Raw genomic sequence first — 24,217 nt, 5'->3', positions numbered from 1 at the left:
GAGCTGCACCATTGCAACCGGTCCCATTTCCAGATCAGCCGTGGCAGAAGCTGGGCATGGACATTGTCGGTCCATTTGAGCGGGCGCCTTACGATTGCAGATATGCAATCACGCTGGTCGACTATCATTCCAAGTGGCCCGAAGTACACTTCTGTGGTGACACAACAACCAGCGCAGTAACGCGGTTTTTGGTGTCTGTGTTCGCGCGCGAAGGCTACCCAGATGAGATTATTTGCGATAACGGCCCACAGTTTGTATCCCGGGAATTCCAGGCGTTTCTGCAAGATCGCGGCATTCGCTTGAAGCATTCGTCCGTGTACCACCCACAAGCAAACGGCCAAGTGGAGAGATTTAATAGAGTACTAAAAAGCTTCATTCAAGTGGTGGTTCTTGAGCAGCGACCCTTGCGCCAGGCGGTAAGAGTACCTGGGTGTCTACCGATGCACACCGCATGCTACAACGGAAAAAGCTCCAGCGCTTCTGCTACACGGACGGCTGCCAAGAACTCGGTTGGATGTCGTCGGGCATCCGTCGGGCACCTTCTTTGACGATCCTGGGTTGGAAATCCGCCGTTTACGGGAGCGGGTGAAGCAAAAACAACAGGACAGCAAACGATACACGGATGTTCGGAGAGCTGCAAGAGAAACCAGAGTTGACGTTGGTGACTTCGTCAGAGTGAAGAAACCCACAATTAGATTTAAAGGCGACCTGGAATTCAGCCGCCCAAGAGAGGTGATCAGCAGAAAGGGACCAGCCTCTTTCCACCTGGATGACGGTAAAACCTGGAATGCGTCGAAGTTCTCAAAGGTTCTGCGAGCCTCTCCTGCTCTTTATACGTGGAGAAGAAACAGTACAGCTAGTGAAAGAGGGTCTCCGCCTACATGTGAGGGCCCTACCCCAGAATTAACGACGAGGACTTCTTCGGCTGCTCCTTCGGCTGCGCAGGTGCCCATGTCTCCTTCGGCTCCGCAGGTGCCCATGTCTCCTTCGGCTCCGCAGGTGCCCATGTCTCCTTCGGCTCCGCAGGGGCCCATGTCTCCTTCGGCTACGCTGGCGTCCAGGTCTTCTCCGGCTGCGCAGGCGTCCAGGTCGCCTGCTGTTACGCAGTCGGCCGAGTCTCCCGGAGCAGTCACCCAGCAACGAAGGGTGCAACCACCAAGAAAGAGACTACCACCACAGCGTTATGGCTACAACTAGTGCGCGAAGTTGTGCGAAAGCGAAAGGAACTGACATATTCATTGTGGTGAATTTCTTTAGTAAATGTGATCTTGTATTGGTATTTAGCTATGTTCATTGTAGTTTGTATTCTTGTATAGTATTTTTGCATATGTACAAACCTACTAACCTACTACATTACTAATCCATATAGCTGTTTTTAAGGAAGGGAATGTGTTGTATATTTGTCTCTTTGGTTTCGGTTCCGTGATTCACTGCCGCAGGTGGCGCCAGTGTTGCTTAGGTATATAAGCATGCGCAACTCGGAATAAAGGGTCTTGTGTTCCGATGGGCACTCAAGTTTTCTAGTCGTTCATTCATCGGCGGCACACGCCGCCGCCACTACAATGTGCTTGCAAGAAAAGTGTGAATCAGCAGGGTTACTTAAAGAGAAAATAACATATTCATGCAGACACGCAACAAATTACACATATTTGCACATACACACGCGTTTATCACAACCTGTTGTGACCAAAAAGAATATATATATATATATATATATATATATATATATATATATATATATATATAAATATAATAAGGGAATGTGCGAATTTGAAGATGGTCAATACTTTGAGGAAGTTAGCGGCATCAGACCTCGGCCAACGTTTCGACAAGAAGACTTCTCTTTTTCAATGCATCAGGGTTCATCTCTGGCACACTGTTTTGTAGATAGAGATTGAGTCTGAGAGAGGGGGGGCGGGCAGGTGGTTAAGAGCGCGGCTGAAGGGAGGACTGCAGAGTGGGTCAGTGGTCGTTTGCAAGGAGCAAAATAGTGAGAGAGAAACACCTCTGTAGTGAATGGGACAGAACCCCGCAAGAGAGACAGAGGGAAAACTACGAGAGGGTAGGGGGGAGCTGGGGGAATGTTTTAAGCTGGCCTGCCGCGGTGCCGGGTGGACTCAAAGAAGGCTTCCGGGAAATTTGGGTCCAAAGCGGGCGTCTGGGGGGTGCAATTACCTGGTTACTGGGCTGTGTGTGAGGGAGAAAACTCGTAAACCACAACAGCCCATCTAGTACGAAGAATTCCGGGCGTGGAGGTCAGTTTATGTAGAAGAATAGAAGGGGAATGCGCAGGTACCATCCACGGGGAGCTTTGCGGTTGATTCGAAGACTTCTGTGCTGTTTTTTTTTCTTTTTTCCTTTTTTTTTGCATGCGTGTGTGTGCCAAAGGTCGAGAGATGCGAGTGCGTGTGGTGTTTAAGTCGAATAGAAGCATAACAGGAAAAAAAAGAAAAAACGAAGGAGCGAAATTGTATTCAAGTTACAGCTTTGGGGATGGACAGGCAGGGTTGTTGCGAATGGAGAGACCCTTGTTTTGTGAGAGCATTATTTTTTTCTTCGATTGAAATACCGTTGGGTTTCTAAGCTCCCTTTCCAAGCATTTATTCCAGCTGGCTCAAGGCAATTGATTTTATGGATTAAGTGGAATTCTCTTTATTTCCGGTATCTTGAAGACTTAAAGTTTTACTGCAGAATATAGAGCTTGAGATCATCGAAACCGTGGTTCCGCTGGTTGAAGTGTAGCGTGACTGCTGTGGATCAACTGTTACGGGGGTCAGCCCGATGACCATTCAGGCGTAAGTTCATAGTTTGACACATTTCTCCAATTTACTGCTTCTGACAGAATGAGCATTCTAGCATATACACTATGTTAGAAGAATTGCACGTGAAGCTTGAAATATTTTATGAACGGATTGACTGGCAGTGCTATTGACAATGCAATCTGTCTGCAGATGTTGGCAGGTCTTGCATCTAGGATGGAGGCAAGGGCTGATGACTGATTCCTTGGAAGCGCCAATTTTGGCGTGCACGAAAATGTCTTTGAAATGCAGAGCATTTCTTAGCCTCGCCTGTTCCTGAGTCGGATGGTGTCAACAGTTCCGCGTCCGCAGCAGGTGCGCCTCTCCTTCCCTCCTCTCTCTCAACAGCAGCTGGCGCGCGCATGCGTCGTAGTCAGCCCATTCGCTCCGTCGCGGTCTCGGCGTAACAGTTGCGTGATAGCAGCGCGGTGGGGCGTGGAAGGGCATGCGCTGCTTGCGCATGCGCGCTCTCCCCCCCGTACTGCTCTCCCTCTACTTCGCGCGCTGCAAATATAGCGGCTAGCGGTCGCTCGTGTTTCACTCACTGCGTTGCTTTTTCCTTCCTTGGTTGACGCTCGTGCCCACGTTTACTCACTCGTGTCTGCTACTCCAGCATCACGGAAGAAGCGATGGAAGCAACACTGCCTTCAATCAGTACTGAGGCCCGAATGCTCTGCATTTACTCGTGTTCCCCTCTCGGGAAGGCGCGGGAATTTTTTAGGTTCCTATTTCTTCTGTGGGTGACTCTTGGGGCTTCCGAGAACGTCTTTTTACGTCGGTCTTAACTGGCTATAATGGGGTAGTATTTGCGCAGGATATTGCTTACGTTAGGGATCACGTTTGAGAATATGGTTATTAAGGCTGGTGTTCGGGCGCTTTCGTTTCGACGTTGTTGCTTGAGCACTTCGTCCCTTCTAGCTTGGATGCTCTTTCGTAAGCCATATCACGCGCGTTGACCGGGTGATTCCTGCTTGCCAGTGTGAACTTTAGTCCATTAAGGTGTTTTATATAGTCTGTGTTATCACTGCATAATCTTCTTAGTCTGGTAGCCTATCCTACAAAGACACCTTGTTTGCAGTGTCGTGGGTGATTGCGAGTTTACTCTAGGTACTGTTGCCTGTCCGTTGGTTTCCTATAAAGCATGGTTTTCAGTTTACCATTATTAAGAACTACAGTGGTGTCTAGGAAGTTCCCTTGTTTATCCGAGTACTGACATCAGAACTTAAAGGTCGGATGCGAAGAATTAGGATGCGAAATGAAACTTTCTAGGGCTGTGCAGCCGTCCTCTCAAAATATGAAGATGTAGTCTATGTATCAAAGGTAACCCTTCGGTTTGAGGGGGAAAGACTCCAAGAGGAAAGTTTCAAGTTGTCCCAATAAAATATTGGGGTAGGTGGGTGCGAAAGAAATGCCCGTGCTGGTTCCAAAAACTTGCAAGTAATAAGATGAGTCGCACTCGAAGCAGTTGAGAGTTTGAATGAATTTTATTAAAGTAATGTAGACTTCCAACGCAAGTTGGTGCCGGTTTTCGGCTAAGGTCTTTGATGTTGCTTTTATTCCTTGGGTGATGGAAATGTTCGTATAGAGGGCGGAGATGACGAGCGTGACCAGAAGGGTGTCATTGGATATTTACCCACCATCGTTATTTGCTTCTATTACGGCGAGCAAGTGTGGGGTGTCCTGAACAAATGAAGGAAGAGAAGTCGGAATGTCTGCCAAATGGTGATTCAGAAACACAGACAGTGCTTCCGTCGGGGTGTTGTTAGAAATTATGGGTCTGCTCGGAATGTCAACTGAGAATAATGCTTCTGTGAGGACTTTATGGATTTTGGGGAGACCTAGAAACGTCCTGCTTGCTTGTTCGTCAGTCTCATGAAGTTTAGTTCTGTTGTGGTGAATAATTCTCTAGCCAGCAGATCCGTGAGAGTAAGAAGAATGGAATGACTGGATTCGTTGCTGGGATCACGATCTAAACGTTAGTAGTGGCCATGGTTATTAGGCTGCCTCTAGGCCTCATCTTTATATTTTTCCGTCGTTGAGATGACAATGCTACCTCCTTTGTCTACATGTTTAATGATTATGTCCGTTCTGGTTACTAGGTTATTTAGAGTCACTTCTTCCGAGGGGGTCAAGTTTTTGCGTTTACCTGATTACTTTGTGGTCATTAATATTTCTTTTGATGGTAATGTTTTATACAAATCGAGTTCTGGAGATTCTTCGGCGTCTGGCGTCCAAGCGCTTGCTGCGCGGAGTGCGTGGTCATTGATTTCACTATTGTCTTGCTTGTCGGAAAAGAATTCCTTCAGTCTCATAGTGCGGAAAATTCCGTGAGTTTCTTGTGTAACTCAATACGAGTTACACAAGGATCTCACCGAATTTTCGCGCCGAATGAGACTGAAGAATTAGAGACTATGCATGAGCAATTTTCTTAGGGCAATGCGGTTTTATAGACAAAACAACACAGCCATGGGCATGTCAGAACTTTCAATAACAGGTCGTTCGAACGATGGCATTTCTGTGATATTGCCGCGGACCATGTATGCGTTTGCTTGTTTATTTATTGCTTGTTTTCGCTGCCCGGCCGCGCCCGGCCCTGTTATCTGTGTCAAGCGAAGCGCGTTTTGCATTCTTTAGTTTTATGCCGCATGGGCTATCTCATTCAGATAAGCAGACTGTTTCGTCCTAACTCCACTAGCGCAGAATAATATTCTCTGATTTACAATGTTCTGGATGTGAATCGACGGTTCGAGAAACACACGCGTCGAAAGATAAAAGCCTGCATAGCAGACGCTACGGCATTCCTATCGTCGACGCTCGCTCGCATACGTCACTTTGTTGACTGCTGCTTCGCCGCCTGTGTATTCTTGAGTTGTTAGGGGAGCACAAGTTCGATCCAATAATCGTGTTTTCCTTCAAGACAACTGCGTCGTCTCTGGCTTCGTGACATCTGGTGGAGGTGCTAGGTACGCACCTTTCATGCTCTCTACGAAATCTGGAAGCCGCCAACCTACTCCAACCAGGGAATGCCGCTGACTGCGAGGATTACTACCAGAGTTCGGTCTTCTGGCACAAGGGCCCATGAGAACCAACGATGCAACCAACACCCTGGTGAAAAAAGCAACATCTCCAATCGTCCTCCAGCAGCCACGGGAACCGCCATCGTTCCGAGGAGCCCCCGCAGAAGACCAAGAAAACTGTTTTGAGAAAGTGGAGCGCGTCCGGGAATTCAACAGGTGGGAAGACGCAGAAACGTTCGGCATGTTTTCTTTTACTTGGAAGATTTCGTTCGCACTTGGATCGAGAATCAGGAAAGCTTCTTGACCAACTGGGCTCCCTTCAAAAGCGAGTTCGTTCAGACCTTCACTAGCGTGGTCAGAAAAGAACACGCTGCGCTTTTGCTTGAAAATCGAACGCAGCACCCAAGCGAAGGGATCGTGATCTTTGTCGAAGAGATGAAGCGACTTTTTCGCCGTACGGACCAAGAAATGGCGGAGGAAAAGAAACTAAGGTTTCTGATGACAGGACTAAAGCAAGAACAATTTGCTTTCCTTATCCGCAACCCCCTTCCGACAACGGTGGGCGAATTTGCGTCTGAAGCTGCCGCACTGGAGAAGACGCTAGAAATTCGAACGAGGCAGTATGACCGCCCTGTCAACGCGCTGTCATCGGCGACCATTGGTACCACAATTGGAAGCTGCGACACATTGTGCGAGACCATCCGAGCAGTGGTCAGGGAGGACCTTCGGAAGATTTTCCAACGAATCCGTAACCTTAGGTGGCTTCCCTGACCGACGTAATTTGAGAATCCAAAACGCTCTGGGAACTCCTACGCCGTCGGAAGCACCCCGCGAACCACAAGCCACGACCTACTCCGCGGCTGTTCTTAAACCCCATCACGATTCAACCCGTCCTCAAGAAGCCCCGCCGTATCGTCGTCCACTGTCGCCAGCACGACCCCCTGCAGCCCAAAAACAGACACCAAGGAAAACAGACGTCTGGCGAACCCCCGTAATCGTCCGCTGTACTACCACTGCGGGGAGGACGACCACATCTGCCGTCGCTGCCCCTACAAGAGGCTCGGTTTGCGAGGATTCTCCATCGTCGCATCCCGCCCCCGACCCGGCCAACGCACATTGGAGATCGAAGAATACCTGTCCAACACCAGCTGTGGACAAGCCCGTTTCAACTGATTGCCGACACCCTACCCCTATCAGTCGCCCAACCGCCGTACAATGCTGATTTCGCACCTGGAAGGTCCCCCAGCCCACGTGGGGTAAAATAAAAGCAGCAACTTCTGGAGGTGAAGTTGCTCTTTGGCGAATAACCGGAAACCCTTCAACGACGCGGGGACGTGCCGGAGACAGTGATTCACGACAGACCCTCATGCCGACGACCCGACGTAACCCTGACGAGACTCCCAAACACGACCACAGCTACACCGCGTTCCGCGTTACCGACATGACCGAGTCTGCCGTTGAGAAGAAGACGACAAAGACGACGCACAGTGCGCGACCACGAACACGCACAATCTAAGATGCCACGCCCGAACGCACCCGAAACTCGAGGAAGGCGCCATCCGAAGTCAACGTGTCCATCGACGACTTTGGCGTAGTTGCCCTCGTAAACACGGGAGCCGACTACTCACTAATGAGCGGACCATTTGCGCCTAAACTGAAGAAAGTTGAGACCAGATGGTAGAGCCCGCACATACGCACAGCAGGAGGCCACCTCATGAAGCCGAGTGGAACGTGCGCATGCCGCGTCACCAGAGACGGCACGATGTACCCTGCCGCGTTCGTTATGTTGCCTAACTACTCCCGCGACGTGATTCTCGGAATTGACTTTTTGACAGACAACGGCGCAATATTTATTCTGCAGACCCAGTCGATAACTTCAACTTCCGATCACTCAGTGACGCCGGAACGGAACCGCGCGCACCGTGCAGCTGTAAGGATCGCCGATGATCATGTCACCCTGCCATCCCGCGCACGCTTGATGATCACCGCCTACTCTGAAGGTGCTGCTCCTGACGTCGACGCTATCGTGGAGAGTGACCAAAGGCAGCTTCTCGAACGCGGTGTGTCTGTCGCAAGAGGCATTGTGCGATTTAAGCAACGCAAATCCCACGTTTTGTCACAATTTTTCACGAGGAATACCAGTGTTTAAACAAGGAATCCGCAATTGCGTTCTTCGCACAAACGCAAGAAGTTAGTGACGTGATCGCAGTCGCCGAATTTTAATGCGCACCCGAAGATACCTTCAGGCTCCCGCATTCCTTTGACGTAAATCCGGCGCTACAAAAAGAACAAAGGAACAAGCTTTTGGCTTTGCTGCATCGCTAGAGCGAGTTTTTTTCGTCGAACTCAAAGTTACGTCAGACACACCTGGCAAAGCTCGAGATAATAACTGAGAATCGAGCCCGACCTACCTGACAGTCACCGTACCTTGTCTCTTCACACGAGTGCGAAGTCATCCGGACTCAAGTCGACAGATGCTCAGCGACGACATAATACAGCCATCGAAAAGTCCGTGGGCAGTGCCGGTCGTACTCGTAAAAAAGATGGCGCATTAAGGTTCTGCGTTGAGCTCCGCCGATTTAACAATATCACCAAAAAGTACGTGTACCCCATGCCACGAATCGACGACGCCCTCGACCACCTCTGCAACGCGAAGTGCATCTCATCGATGGATTTCAAGACAGGCTACTGGCAAATTGAAGTGGACGAGAAATATCAAGAGAAGACTGCATTCATAACCCCGGACGGCTTATGCGAGTTCAAGGTGACGCTTTTTGGGCTATGCATGGCGCCAGCGACGTTTTAAAGAGTCATGAACACTGTGCTAGCTCGCCTGAAGTGGCACACCTGCCTCGTATACCTCCACGACGTTGTGGTATTCTCCCTGACTTTAGACGAACACCTTTAAATGTTGCAGTCTGTACTTGAGGCTATTCGTACGTTGGGGTAACGCTGAAGCCCGAAAAGTGCCGTTTCTCGTACGAGGAACTCAAGTTTTTGGGCCATGTCGTCAATGCCGCGGGCGTCCTCCCTGACCCGGCGACAACATCAGCCATAGCGAACTTCCCAAGACCAAAAGACAAAAAGAGCGTGCGAAGATTTGTCGGACTGTGCGCATACTACCGGCGCTTCGTCATAAGCTTCGCCCTTATTTCAGAGCCACTCACACGCCTGACAAGAGATAGCACCCCTTTCGCCTGGGGAAACGCCCAAGAAAAAGCATTCTGCCAGCTAGAACGCCTGCAAAACGCGGGCGTGCTAACTCATTTGGACGAAAACGCCCAAACGGAAAGGCACATAGACGCCAGCGATGTAGATTTGGGTGCTGTCCTCGTCCAAAAGCAAAGCGGTTGCGAAAAAGAAATCGCTTATGTAAGCCATGTTCTGTCGAAGGAGGATGAAATTTACTCTGCTTCCGAAAAAGAGTGCCTGGCTATCATATGGGCCATTTCAAAATTTCGCCTATACTTGTATGGTAGACGATTCAAGGTTGGGACTGACCACCATGCGCTCTGTTGGCTCGCCAATTTGAGGGCCCCTCTGGCCGTCTTGGGCGATGGAGTTTGCGCCTACAAGAGTTCGACGTTACAATCGTCTACAAATCCGGCAGGAAACACTTCGATGCCGACTGCCTGTCCCGCGCCCCCGCCGACCCACTACCACAAGACTCCGATGAAGACAGCGCGTTCTTCGGAGTCGTTACGGAGAGCGACCTAGCCGCCCAGCAGCGTGCCCACCCCGTCTTGCGCGTCATGATCGACTACTTCGGAGGACGCTACCTAGTCATGCCTAGGCATTCAAGTGGAACTTACCAGCATTCAGCCTCGGAAACTCCGTCCTCGTGAAGAAGAATTTCCGCCCTGAAACGAGAACAAATTATCTACTTGCCATCCCCGCAGACCTTCGTGACGACATTTTGGAAGCGTGCCACGACGACCAATCTTCCGGACATCTCGGCACAGCTCGCACTAATGCAAAAATTTAGGCGAAGTACTTCTGGCCTCGCCTTACATCCGACGTCACCCGCTACGTTCGGAGTTGCCATGACTGTCAGCAACGAAAAACGCCTCCGACAAGACCCGCCGTACTTCTGCAATTGATCGCCGTCCCATCGAGGTCCTTTTAACAGATTGGAATGGACCTTCTAGGCCCGTTCCCTATGTCACAATCAGAGAACCATTTTATTCTCGTATCGACAGACTACAAGACGGGCTACGCAGAGACCGCCGCTCTTCCGAGAGCGACTGCACAAGAAGTCGCCAAGTTCCTTATAAACCAAGTTGTGCTGCGACATGGAGCCCCTGATGTCCTATTCACGGACAATGGAACTGCCTTAACTAGGGAACTTATGCAACGTATCTTACGCTACAGCAACACGAATCACCGAAGAACGGCGGCGTACCATCCCCAAACGACTGGACTAAGGGAACGTCTGAACAGGACGATTGCGGATATGCTGTTCATGTACGTCGACGTTGAGCATAAGACTGGGGACGAAGTCCTCCCGTATGTGACGTTTGCGCTTATTACAGCGACGCAGGAAACTACGCAGATGACACCCCTCCACCTAGCCTGTCTACGGAAGACGGCCGACTACGATGCTCGACTCCATGCTTCCGCACTTAAAAGACGACGACCTCAACGCCGAAGTCCAAGGATAGCTTCAACGTGCGGAGGAGGCCCACCAGCTCGCTCGAGTTCGTATAACGGACCAGCAGCTGGTGGATGCGGAATGCTATATTCTTCGATGCCGACACGCCGAGTACCACCCTGGGGACCGTGTTTGGGTTTGGACTCCCATCCGAAGCCGCAGACTCATTGAGAATCTTCTGCGACGGTATTTCAGAACCTACCAGATTCTACGACGTGTCGGCCAACTTACCTACGTGGTGATTCCCGATTGTGATTCCGGAACATCACGACGACGCGAGCTGCCCAATGTCGTCCACGTGGTTCGCTTCAAACTTTCCTACGCAAGATGATGACCTTTTTTTGTTTGTTCATACTGTATTTCGTTTCAGCATCGGGTCCATGCACTCTTAGGGGGGTGGTGCCGCGAACCATGTATGCGTTTGTTTGTGTCTTTATTTATTGCTTGTTTGCGCTGCCCGGCCACGCCCGGCCCTGTTATCTGTGTCAAGCGAAGCGCGTCTTGCAATCTTTGTTTTAATGATGCACGGGATATCTCATTCAGATAAGCAGACTGTTTCGGCTTAACATCACTAGAGCAGTAATCTTATCTGATCTACAATGTTCTGGATGTAAATCGACGGTTCCAGAAACACTCGCGCCGAAAGATAAAAGCCTGCAGAGCAGACGCCACGGCATTCCGATCGTCGACGCTCGCTAGCACACGTCACTTTGTTGACTGCTGCTTTGCCGCCTGTGTATTCTTTGAGTTGTTAAGAGAGCACAAGTTCGCTCCCATAAACGTGTTTCCCTTCAAGACAACTGCGTCGTCTCTGGCTTCGTGTCAATATGTTCTCACGTGCAGTCTGATGACAAACGACGTCGATGAGACCTCGAAAGGTTGTTAAGGCTGCTTTCCTTGGCTCAAAATTCAGCAGCGTTCATTATGCCTACGTACATTGCTTCGCGTATGACCTTTTTTTAAGCAGTTCGAAAACAGAGGTCAGCAGCACCTACTTTGAGACTACCTAATTCTTGGGATATTTGGTCTATAAAAAGTATTTTTTATCGCAGTGGAATTCATTATCCAGTATTTTATTGGCTGTTGAGCTGCCAAAGTGTGCCGAGTTGGGCGTTGTAAGTTACAACCCGGTTTTCGCGAAATGCGACCGGTGTGACTTCGTAGCTCAACACTTGTGATAAAAGTTCCCGGGGACGGAAACGCTGTCAAATTGAGCCTGCGAGTGGCCGCGCTAACACTAATAGCGTGACGTACTGCATTTTTTTTGATGGCAGCAACCACAAAAACACAGCTTTTTAGTACAGATTTGAAACTTTCCGGGATGTGTTCTTTTTGCCTTCCCTTCCTGACCTGCCTCCTGCATTTAGGACGCAATCTAAGTCACCCCAAGAAATACAGTTCCGGAGGATGGCAGGACAGGTACATCAAACAACTCATCCCACCCGGGGTATCGTGAGCGTAAGTGCACAGGAAACGGGTGAGCTCGCTCCCCGTGGTCGTATCGACCATAAAAACGCGGCCACTTCTCGTCTGTTCGGATTCGACAAATTTTACAAGTTCTCACTTTTTTACGAGGATGGCAGAACCCACCGTTCGGGCGCAGACCATGCTACTAAAACGTCAATTTTTGTTTCCAAATACCCTAAGAATTTATGATTTAGCTTTCCTGTTGGAATGCGACCCCGATATTATGGTCTTCAAGTACAGAGAGTTAACAACATCTGTGCTTCGCAGAGATAAGAGTCCAGACAATAAGTGTGGCAAGCCTAAGTGAATTCTGGAAAGTGGGTGTCGTGGTTAAAGAGGGTTTGAAACAGGGCTCTCCTGAATATTCCACTTCGCACACCTGGAATAGTTGAAGTACTTTTATTTCCCTTTGAAGGCTTTTGGCCAGCTGCCCATTGTTTTCTTGTGTAGCGGTGGCCTCGCTGTGGTTTCTTCTGCTGGCCAGTCGCGCCTAGCGTACCTTTTTTCCCTCTGTCTTGTCGGCGGATATTTCTACTGCGCAAGGGAGGTGTTGTGTCCCGCACTCACCTCGGTATCCACGTTTGGCTTGGAGGCATTTCAAGATAGGGTGCCGAGCTCCTCGTTGTGTTCCTTGTATTCATTTCTACCTTACCTTCCAGCTCGCCAAGCTGGTTGTTCTTGTCAATGGAGGCGATGGCACGTGCGTGGAGGCCTGAGGTAGCTGTGGTGAGAGGCCGCGGCTGCCTCGCCGCCCCTCATGGCCGCCATTTATTTGGCATCCACGTACTGCTGGGTCTTTTTCGTATGCGTTCGCTCGGCCGCTCTGGCAGGGAAAGATTTTCGGCAGTTTTTCTGGCTGGGCCCGTAGTCGTGGCATACATCAAACTAAGGCGTATTAAAGCTTTTTCGGTAGTGTCTCTTGTGGTAGCAGCAGAGGCACAGTGGTGGGCGACCAGTAACTTCGATTATCATGGGTTTGCCATTCATAGTAGCCTAGTGGGCGACAAATTGGAGGGATGTTGGCGGCGAAGGGATCACATGACAAAAATTTGTGGTTCGAGTCAGGTGAGTGAGTTCATGTTTTTGCCATCGTTCGCAAACCTCCATGTGAACAAGGTCCAAACGTTGGAACGGGCGGATGAGGAGCTGTTCAGGGTCAGGAACTGACTGTTCTGATCAGAAACTGGCGGTTCAGGATCAGTTTCTGTAACACCTAGTTAACCTTTACCACTATTTCTCGGTGGTTTTCGGTTGATGACTTGGCACCACCTCCCTTTCGCCGCAATTTCTGAGTGTTCCGCCGAGTGTTGCAAGTTTTCTTCCGATCTAAATGGCACCATTCACAGGCGGTTGAATTGTTATGGTGCACCGTGCTCGACCTTCTGGAGGTCTGTAATGACGGTGATCGCGGAGGCGAAGTCTTGCACAATCAATGACAGCATGGAGGGTCACCGTGGACAAAAAGTGAATTTTCAAACTATTTTCCGGTCAGCAGCTGGGAAGGAGAGTTCGGTAGGTAAACGGGGTGGGCAGTGCGGACCGGTCCTGGTGAGCCGGGGGGAACGGTCCGATGCGGCGGCGTCGTGTGCATGTGGGGAGCTCTCACTCGACATGGCTTGACCCGACAGGATCTAGGAGACTACTTGAGAAAAGCAAGCACCGCAGCTGAAACACCAAAACAAATATTGCCATGTTTTTTTTATTATATGACACGTAAAAACGTTGTTTCGACAAAGTGCAAAACACTACTGTAAATTTCATGTTTCCATAAGGTTTGACGAGAAGGTACTTTTTTGAAGAAAACTATTACAAAAATAAGAAAAAACTTGCTCTTCATCCCTAGCATTCGCTGTGCGAGCTTTGATTCTCCTGCTCGTTTTTTATGAGTAACGTATGCACCATAGATGCCTAATATCAGTTGTACGTTATCCGCTATTTTCGAGATAATCTCTAACTCAAGTCACTTAAAACTAAACAATTGGGCAACTATAGAGGTCATAGCGTAAATAGAAAGGGAGACAGTTTTCTAGGGTTATCTACCTAGGAATTGCGCTGTGCAGATTAGAACTAATAAACGTGCTTTACTTCAAAAACAACATTTTCTTCTTAACGGGAGGTACTAGAATAGAAAATGGGGCATCAACATAGCGAAATGTAATTTGGAGACTGATTGAATACCTTCCAAGAGGGTTTGAGAGTTGTGTCTAACGGAAAACCATTTTAGCTGTACACCTTTTAGGAATTGGTATTTTGGATGTATTGAAAAAAAAAAGCATTGTTTGGGGTCACATTTTTTAGGCCGCAGTAACTACACGCAGCAGGAGCCTTCATATCGCGGCGGTATAATATTAGGCCAACACACTTTCACCAGTTGCTGACATAAAAGAGAGTGAGGCTAAGCAACTTACACTGCTTCATGCTGCCGCACACTCACTTACGTTATAAAGCCTCCCAGATTTGTATTTCATTACGCCACCCGTTAACTTTCCCGCTCCTACTGCATGAGCGTACTGTGGGTGGAAGAGAGCTTCCGCAAGTTGATGAGACGCTCCATAGTTAACTGTTTATAGCTGCTGCGTTTACTCATATGGGTGAGCTATCCTGCAAAGTTTCGTCTGGGGTTGTGAATGCAACAGCAATTGTAAGACTCAACTTTAGTAGTTGTGCGGGTCTACCTGTGTCTTACTTAGTTTCCAGTTGCTTGGTAGTGTACTGGGGAATTACGATTTACTCTATTCGATATTACGTTTGACTTGCCTGGAAAGAGTCGGGGCTAGAAGAAGAAATTTTTAGATCCGTAATTAGTTCGTCGCACCAGGCCAGTCGATATTTATTGAATCCATACACTGAAACGTTTCGCTGAGCACAATAGGAAGACAAGCGGTAGAATACACGTTGAAAGTTGCCGAAAACCCATTGTTAAGGACAGTGCAGCAATCGTCAACTGCAACCGGGAGATCATCAGTGGAAGTGAGCCGAATGAAAATTGTTTTAGTACCACTTAGTATGTTCCAAAGTATACATAGGTTAGTCTGTACGAGCATAGGTAGTGTGTTGCGAAAGAACTTTTGCTTCGCACTGCGCACTACCTTTGTGTATTGTGCGCTAGTTCGCTGATAGTCCATCCTTCGAACTGAGTTATTCGCACGTTTTGCTTTACGAAACAAAACGCTTCTTTTTGTTGCGTAAACGGCCTAAACGTTTAAAAACCTTGAAGAACGTGTGTTTAAGCGAATGTTTTGTTATGTACGTGTTTATAGATCAATGATAATACTTTATATTTGTAAAGAAACCAATTCTCATTGACCGAGCGTTCTTCAAAGTTTTCCAAGAATGCCTCCGTGAATTTTTTTTATTTCGGTCGTGTATGATTCAATGTTCGCGCTAGGGTAATTCTGAAATATTTGAACTGTTTTCTTTGACGGTACCTGTGCCTTAGGCGTGAAGGGAAGTACTAACTGGTCGCCTATTTTAATAAGGTAAGTAATAGGAGAGATCAAGTGGGGAGTAATCGTCAGAAATTAACCGAAAATGTTAGAACTACTGGCATAAATACGAGTGGGTTTGTGAACGCTCTGTGCGAGATGAAAGTCGTGGTGTAGGTTTATTAATTTTGAACATTCATGAGAGGTATGTTTAAGCGTGATCTAGTCACGGTTCCACACAATATCTGGAAGTTGAAGCACCCAATAAAAACCAAGGAGCGTTGGATATCGAACGATTAGCTGGTTAAGGGCTTTGTGTAGATCACTGCAAAAAAAAAGGTGAGGTTGTAGGTGGTCTATAACGAAGCACAAATAATAAAGTGGTGGTTAGAAGTAGTCACTCGCACACAGAGAAGTTCTAATGCTGTGCCAATAAGGACGGTAGAAGAAACTAGTGTGTCACTGGCAGCAATCAGTACACCACCAACAGACCGAACATCACGTTGAAAACGATAAAATGTGCAAGCCGTTTAGCACTCCAGTATTTCATTATTCTTTATTTTTGCCGAAAACAAAGTTTCCGTTAGAACTACAATATTGACGTTACAGGAATCTACAACAGAGGAAAGTTCAATTCGTTTACCGATTACACTTCTTATGTTAGTGAAAAGTATCGACACGCTCTGCGACTTCCCGGTGGTGGGTTGCTACAATGCACCATGACTATCCGAGCTTGCTGAGGAGTCGCTAGCTTGCGCATGCGTGTCTCGGATGGAACCAATTTTACAGACTGTGTCGGTGGCCGAGCAGTAAAGATTGTTTTTTTATCTTTGGACACAACACGTTTGTAAAGCGCAACGAGAAAGCTTGACCGCTCGCGTGTCAAAATTGGATTAGTGTTTTAAGGGTAAGCCTAGTGGATCTAAAAAACTGTTCACTGAGCAATACACTGATTCCTTTTAAAATCGCTTTCCGTTAGAATATTTTGCCTTTTGTCTAAAAGCTTGAAAATTTGAGGCTAATGGAGCAGTTTTTTTGGAACAAAAGCCCCTAGTCTACGAGATCTAGTTATGGTGCCTTCCGAGATTAGTAACTTGAGCTGCTTCGAAAGAAGGTCCGGACTAGTCATTCTCATTGCTGCCACGTTTCAGACGCATCACCGCTGATTCTGTAAAATATCAGGTTATCTCGTCGTGAGCTGTCTTCTAGTTCATCTATCTCGGATTGGAGTACAGCGCGTTTGCTTTGTACTGCATTAGCAACTAAACGAGGGAGTTCAGCTGGGAGTGACATGCCTTCCAGGGATTCCATGACAGATTCAACTGCTGCCAAGCACGTGGACAAGTGTGATATTGTTCGCGTAAGAATTTATGCTTTTGTCTAAGCTCAGCGAAAGCGTTTATGAGTTCACTGTGGCGATCATCAAGCTTAGCAGACATTGCAGCAACTTAAGCAAGTACACCGACATCTGCACCACTCGAATCGAGGTCGGGATCAGGGCGGGGAGGCCCAGCGTTTAACTCGACTTCGCCGCATAGCAGCAGTTGCTTGCAAACATGACAAGAGGCAGCCATCGTTTCACAAAGTACACTTGGGCACGGGAACAGCAGCAAACAAAGGTTGCTCCAGCGCTTTGAATAAAGAGAAGTCGGTTCACCAACCTGCACGAGAATGAAGAGCATGTTCAGCGGCGTCCGCATGGTTGCTGCTCTCCCATGCCCACTAAACGGCAAAGGCAGAGCGTGTCGTTTATATCATGGCACGGTGCAGACGCAGCTTACAGGGTTGCCCCGCCCAGGGCAGCAGCTGAGGTGGCGCTGTAGCTGTGCTGATGGAAACCGTACGGGCCCATAGTTGGTGCTTATAACCGATGAGCAGAGGGAGACAGTCGCTTCAGTAGAAGAAACACGAAAGTAGGCTCAGCCGATAACTGCCTCTCGGGTTGAGGGTACCTCCGTCAAGACTGAGTCTAGGAGGGGGATAGTAGGAAAGAGGGTGGAGGGAAAAAAATACAGAAAGGGAGATTAAGTTAAGGGTTCACAAGCCGCGCAGCATAGACAGTACTGGCGGTATCATACCCGTTTCGAGAGTCCCGCGTCCTTTAAAAAGTCCAGTAGGGCACGGAACGCTTTTTCGCGATTTGATTTATGACAATCCGGGAACAACAGGTTTGATGAGGTGCATGAGGACAGTCAGAGTTTCCCATACGACGATCTCAGCGGTGATCGAGCATGCGAATGCTGTGGATACTCGCACAGTGCATGCGCGGGTGTCTCTATTGCAGGATAGTGCGGGCAGGCGGGTGAACTGGTGATGCGAAGCCTGTGACTTCTTTCCGAACAGCGGTGACAGCCGATTCACAGACGAAGAAGGAGAGCACGGTCAGCTCGGGTCAGTTCCCTTGAAGGAAGCGCGTTCGGTGGCTTGCCGGATGCAACTCGGGAGTCAGGGTGCATGGCATGGAGGTCCTTTCGGATAAGGTACCGCGCAACGTACAGGGGCCTGATGGCCTCGCTCATCGAAGTGGATGGATGATGCGCTTCTTTTGCCAGGCGATCAGCCTCCTCATTTCCCTTGATGCTTTCGTGAGCAGGTAGCCATTGTATATGAATATTAAGGCCTCTGGTGCTTAGGCTGTGCAGTTTGCTGTCAAGACTTTGTACAGTGAGACAGCTGAGGGGGCCCCGCTAGAGCCTCAGAAGAGCAGCCTTCGAATCTTAGAAAATGACCCCTTTCCGGTTGGTGAGGCTTTGCTCGCAGTCCTTAATGATGTCCGCACCCAATTGAAGGCCCGCGATTTCTGCCGTTATGAAGCTCCTGGCCACTGGCAGGCGGCATTGCCTGGCTGAACCGAAGCAAGGCACGATAGATGCTGCAACCGCCACCCCCTTGTCTGGAAGCGCGGCCAAATCGGTGAATATCAGCAATTGCCCCTCAAAGTTCTCCAAGCAGGCTGCTGCTTCGTGCCTTAATTCACAGCCTGCAGGTAAACGTTTTGAGGTCACATGCGGTAGAGCTGCACTAATGGGGATCTCAGTGGTCACGTGGGGTGCAGGAGGTATGATGTGATCCTTCGGGGGCTGGCCGATCACTGTGTTAAAGGTACCGACAATCATGCCAATTTCAGAGTGAGGTCGGTCGCGTAGCCGTGCGAGGAGGGCGCCTCCGTCTGGGGCCCAATGGAGCCGCTCGACATGATTGAGAGCTCGCTTGGGGGGGGGGGGGGGCAGAGTGCGAGGGGCAGGCACCGGGGTCAGCAAAAGTGTCTCCGCATTGCGACGATCGCAGCAAGCCCAGAGCGATCCGAAGTGCATTTCTGAGCTCGATCTCAAGTGTGCTCCACGCATTGGCTTGATGATGATAGCCGATGAGCAGATCCTGGAACTTAAAGCGCAGGCGCCAGGAAAGGCGAGGGCATTAACTTGCCAAGCATGCTGAACTGCACTTGAAGGAAGAGCGTCTTGAGCGGCATTTGCATGGTTTCCGCTCTCCTGTGCCCACTAAACTTTCCAGGCGAAGCGTTACGTTGATATCCTGGTACGGTGCTGACGCTGATGACAGGATTGCCTCGCTCAGGACAGCCGCTGAGGTGGCATTGTAGCTGTGCCGACAGAAACCGCACGGGTTGATAGTCGGTGCTCATAGCCGATGCGCAAATGCTGGAACTGGATGCGCACGTGCCAGAGGAGGCGAGGGCATCCACGTGACATGCATGCTGAACTGCACGAGAATGAAGAGCACGTTGAGCGCCGTCCGCATGGTTGCCGCTCTCCCGTGGCCATTCTTAGCATGTTGGACCTGTGAATTTCTGCATTTTTTGGCGGCGCGCCCTTCTGGCAAGGCCTACTGCATGAAGTGAAGTATTGCTTTTTAATCTACGAGGGTCAGGGAGGAATAGTGTTTAAAAGGTTTAGACAGTGTGGGTACGCCAGGTCAGCTTGTGATTCATTTTAAGGGACACAAAATTCGTAGTGCAAGCAACTTTGATATTAAATTTTTAGCATGTATAGAGAACATTGTAATACTTGTAACTTTGACAATTTATGCGGCCCGAACAACTAAGAGAAACAGCGAAATCTTTGGCATGGTTTACTATTTTACCATATCTCACTGTGGGCGAAATTTGTATAGTCGGTAAATAGGGCAGACAAAGGTTGTTATATCGCGAACGATTTGAAAACAAATACTGAAATAATAGTGAACTTTTCATTTTGGTGGAGTCCCCTACAAGCAAGAGGTATTGGGGAACTTACTATTTTATCGCTTTCAGATTTTTAAAGGTATGAAGTGACTAATAATGTTGATAGCAGGTAAACAAAGCGCGTTCTTTGTCAGCTCGCAAACCGTGGTGTGTGATATTTGTCCTCTATGCATGCGTCTCCTACTAGTAATAAATATGTCGAACGTAGTAGTCATGTCCCTTCAAATTTTCAAAAGCTTTCAGCCTGCGCCCCATTCGAATCGCGTAAACTTGCAATGCGCACGCAAGGTGAGGACGTAAACGGATAGAAGAAACACAAATATGCCCGTAAAAGTCGTTTCTCATAATAAATATTTATCATAAGGTATCTGTTCGTTCCACCTTCTGGCGATGTCCTTAACCAGGAAAGCACAACGCAAATATTGGGAGAGTTCGGTTTTTAATTCTACGAAATGTCAGAGTTACAGCACTGTTTATAGCGGTGATGTAAATGCGTACGCGTGTTGAAATGGTAAACAAACACAACAAACACGAACGGGTGAAACGACGAGCGCTTGTATGTTGAAGAATTATCATGAGATGCCTGCTACTTCCCCAATTCGACAACAAGGTTACTCGCAGAAGTTTTAGTTAAGGATCATGAGAGATTGATTTTAAGCTGTAAAGAAGCTCATTGTGCGTATAGCATTGATTATCGTAATGAGATGCGCCCGGGTGGTCAAGACGGGAACAATTTGCAGTAGCACAAGGCAAAAAGAGGCACGCTAAAGTTTTGTTTATTTTATATACTCAGCTTGTTTCTCCGGTTACTCCTTCCATCTGGTGACGTCTTCCACAACCCAGCTATTTATGAAACACTGTGGTATCGCTTTGAGATTTTAGGTAATCTCAAGCTTCGATAAATGTTGATAGTTTTAACAGGGCACCGACGTGAGGTCCAGTTACGAACAAGTTGAAGGGACTCAATCAAACGCGGCGTGAGTCGCTTTTATATCAACAACGTTGCAGCCAAGCTGTGAAGCGTTGCACCCTGGAGCGGCCCGAAATCAAACCCCAGGATTGTAGTACTGTGTTCCACACCTTCCCCAGAGGTGGAAAAATTCTTTAAAAATCAGAAAATGTTCTTGTGGTTTGTATTTCTATCTAAGGGTGCATGTACTGCCCATAAATATGTAGTTTTACGAATGCATTTCTATTGAAAGGTGAAGCTCACTTTCAGATTATTGGTGAAAGTTTGGTTTTTCTGTTCTGGTATTTTCACACTGTGTGTCGCACATTGAAATATTGGAATCTACCGTGGTGCACGGCCAAACAAATTAGGTCCACCTCTTGTGTATTCAAATACTTTGGAGAAAACATGATAATTAAACACTCAGACCATTCCACTGTTACGCTAAATTTTAATTTTTGTTATCGGTAATTGTACACACCTAAATTGCTAAAGGTTTAGCAATATTGGTTTCTCACATCGCCATACTAATTTAGTCAAGCAGCTTTGAAGCTTGCAGTAATTGGCAAACTTCAACAAGAATTCGCCTGTTGTTTTTTTTGCTTTTGCAAGAATTCTAGAGTGTGTTGAAGACGCTTTCTAGTTATTTATCCAAGAAGGCATATTTAATTAAAACGTGCAGCACTGCCAAGAATGCACGTGCGAAAAAGGGCGTGTTCAAATAAAGCAGTTTAGTTTACAAATATTCAAAGTTAGGATAAAGTCGCTTTAAATTATTGTAACCAACATTTTTTAGTTCAAACAATTTCAAAGCCTTCAGGTATTTTTATTATAACGTAAATTGTCAATTTATAGACCCCCAGAAGAATTGATTATCAGCAAACATGTCGTCTAAACAGAAAAAGTCATTTTTATTTGAACCCAGGAAAAAAAAACAAAGGACGCCCACGCTACCGCGTAAGACTTGAAATTAGTGAATCATTACACAACCTTTATGGCCATCATCATGGTTCAAGTGCACAATTGCAGCCACTTTTCTTATTCTTTTCATTCTTCATTGTTTTGGAAGGATAATCATTCGTTATCATCTTAGAAGGGCGTAACTAAGACGTGTATTTCTCGTTCCTAGCACTTGTTGCCACAATCCCCACAGACGATTTTTGGCCAATCTTGGTCAATTTATGAAGCTGGTATGCTCTGCTTCACAAACGCAAGCCGGGGAAGCTGGGCGGTCAGCGCGAAGCACGTACACAGAAAATCTCGGTGGTTGCCCCAATGTTGCCCACTCTGCCTACATGGGATGCTTGGCTAGACAAAACTCGTTTGGAACGCTCGACGGTCGCTGCGAGGCACGACCACTCGGCCAATTCCTGTGTTTTTATATCTTAAGGCGGCCACCGGGAATATGAGCGTGCGCGAGCTGCGGATATCTCCTTTTTTCTGGGCATTTTCTCCGCTTTTTAAATATACACATACACAAATAGGCCCTTTGATAATGAGATTGGCTCTTTAAATATTTGCGATATTTTTTTTTTCGGAGCAAAAAATATCTATGTAAACCCTCAGATACCTTAGGGGAAGGTATTTTTTGTGGAAGAGGACCACAAGTTTTAACAGTAGCGTTGGATGAAAACTTTGGTTTCCCACATAAAGAACCAAGCGGGAATAGATAAAGACTAAACATAGACATGGTCATGTCCCAGAGTAGCCATGGTTCAGACAACCAGCTTCTACTATGCCAAATCCACCTTGGTAGTCCCGGATGAACAACGACACTAGGCTTTATGGGTTGATCATTAGAGCAGTGTAAAATGAGCCACCCAGTAGTTCACTTTTATTTCTGTTTTTATTTGGCCCTTTCCGTACTAGCCTTGTCCAGAGTTTTTATATTGAGTGCGACAGATGATGCTTCACGACCCAGAAAACTTACCGTAATTACCCGATTCTAACGCGCCCCCGATTCTAACGCGCACCTGATTTTCCAGGCAAAAAAAAAAACGAAAAAACTTGCACGCCAGTTTGTAACGCGCAAGGAACTTTGTGAGCAAGAAAAACGAATGCGAGAGAAACCGACGATTTTTTTCCCGCAGTTATCTCACTCATCTCACTCCTCGTCGCTCTCCGCTGACCACAACATCTCGTCCTTGGTGCCGTCAAGCGCGTTCGCAATGCCACACTTCTGAACGAACGTTCAACCATGTTTCATGAAATCGTGGCCCATGCCTCGCACGCCCATCCCGCGAGCTGCCGCTCGTAAGCTGCGGAAGCGGCGCACCTTCGTAGCCGCTGCTGCCATTGCTGTTATCAAGCACGCAAGTGGAATCGGGTAAATACGGTACGTTCACTTCTAACATATATTTATATCTTCATCGGGTTAATCAAGACGTAAACATGTTTTAGGATCTGTTCACAACAGAGGTGTCAATAGACCACCTTTTTTATGTTTCTTTATCATACATAACAGCAAGCGCATAAACTTACTGCCTCCATTTTAATCACCTGCAAAACATCTTGTACTGATGTTGTTCCACACTCGCAGCTCCGCCATGTGGCATGCAACTTGTCGTTTGTAAACATTGAAGATAATCTACTGCCAAAAATGCAATTCTACAGCACTTGAAGGTTGAGCTTACGCGTTAAAACAGCCTTCAGCTTGACCTTTGAGGCGCACTGTAAGAATATTATGCAAGTTGAACTAGGTATGTAAACGAGGGAATTTCTCCGGCTAATGCGCGTGTATTTTGTGGTGGTTAGTCATATCTTTGAACCTCATCGCGTGTTCGTCGCTTCCACAGAGTATATAGTTAGGGTGTGTGCCGTGTGATTAAAATGTCAACGTACAACCACGTCAATGTGCTCGTTTTAAGACCAATGTATTCATATTCCTTGAAACGAGACATTGCGGTGGTTGGCTGCAACGCGACAGTGTGCTCACAAAATAAGAGCGGTAACTACACCAACCCCATACGACACATCAGACACCTTCGGGAAACACAGCAGGTATACTGCAGTTCACAAGCAGTCACCGAGGTACCCATAGTATTGCCACAATAGGGCTGATGCAAAACTGGATCGAACAACCAAAACAAAGAAACAACAGCGAGATTGCTGATTGGCCACACAAAAGGAACACACACACCAGCTCTCCCATTTTTCGCAACATCTGTGCGGCAGGCTTGCAGACTATGTATCCATTATCCACCCTCTCAGTCAACATGAGGCACTTGACGCAAAATTTCAGAAACACCTCGAAAACTGCAGAGGCTTTTTATCTGACCAGTTCCAACATCTTTCAGGTTTGATAATTCAATGATATCTTTCAGGCGGGTTTTCGGAGAAGAACGTTGAGAACAGATTTTATAATAAACATGGTCACTTACTGCCAATCTACACCAGCCATCTTCATTGCTTTAAATTGATTTTACACATTTACTGGCTCACCTCTTTTATAAGAACTTTCCTCTTGTTTATTGGTTAATAACTTGCTCTATGGACACTTACCCCTAACAGCATTGCGTTATATAACTACCAAAATCACAATTTAGGGTAACACTCTGCTTTCTATACATGTCAATTGAGCTATTAAGGTAATATTAAAAGGATTTGGCCTTAAGTTTTCCTGGAACTGTCTGGAAAGAAATTATATTAAAATTAGTCACTGGGACGATCCTACTATAACGCACCTACGCTTCCCTGTTCATCATTATCT

General features: G+C 47.5%; 1 pseudogene; it reads right to left on the bottom strand.

Annotated features, from left to right (window-relative positions):
- LOC144160618 (uncharacterized) overlaps positions 1 to 19,117 on the bottom strand; it is a 45,794-nt pseudogene extending 26,677 nt beyond the window's left edge.
- Positions 19,118 to 24,217: the final 5,100 nt, after the last annotated feature.

Source organism: Haemaphysalis longicornis, unplaced genomic scaffold (assembly GCF_048455015.1).
Source record: "Haemaphysalis longicornis isolate Haplotype H1 unplaced genomic scaffold, Haemaphysalis longicornis Haplotype H1 scaffold_11, whole genome shotgun sequence".
NCBI classification, from domain to species: domain Eukaryota; kingdom Metazoa; phylum Arthropoda; class Arachnida; order Ixodida; family Ixodidae; genus Haemaphysalis; species Haemaphysalis longicornis.
The sequence above is the reverse complement of the archived record's forward strand: the minus strand, read 5'-3'. Positions and strand labels throughout refer to the sequence as shown.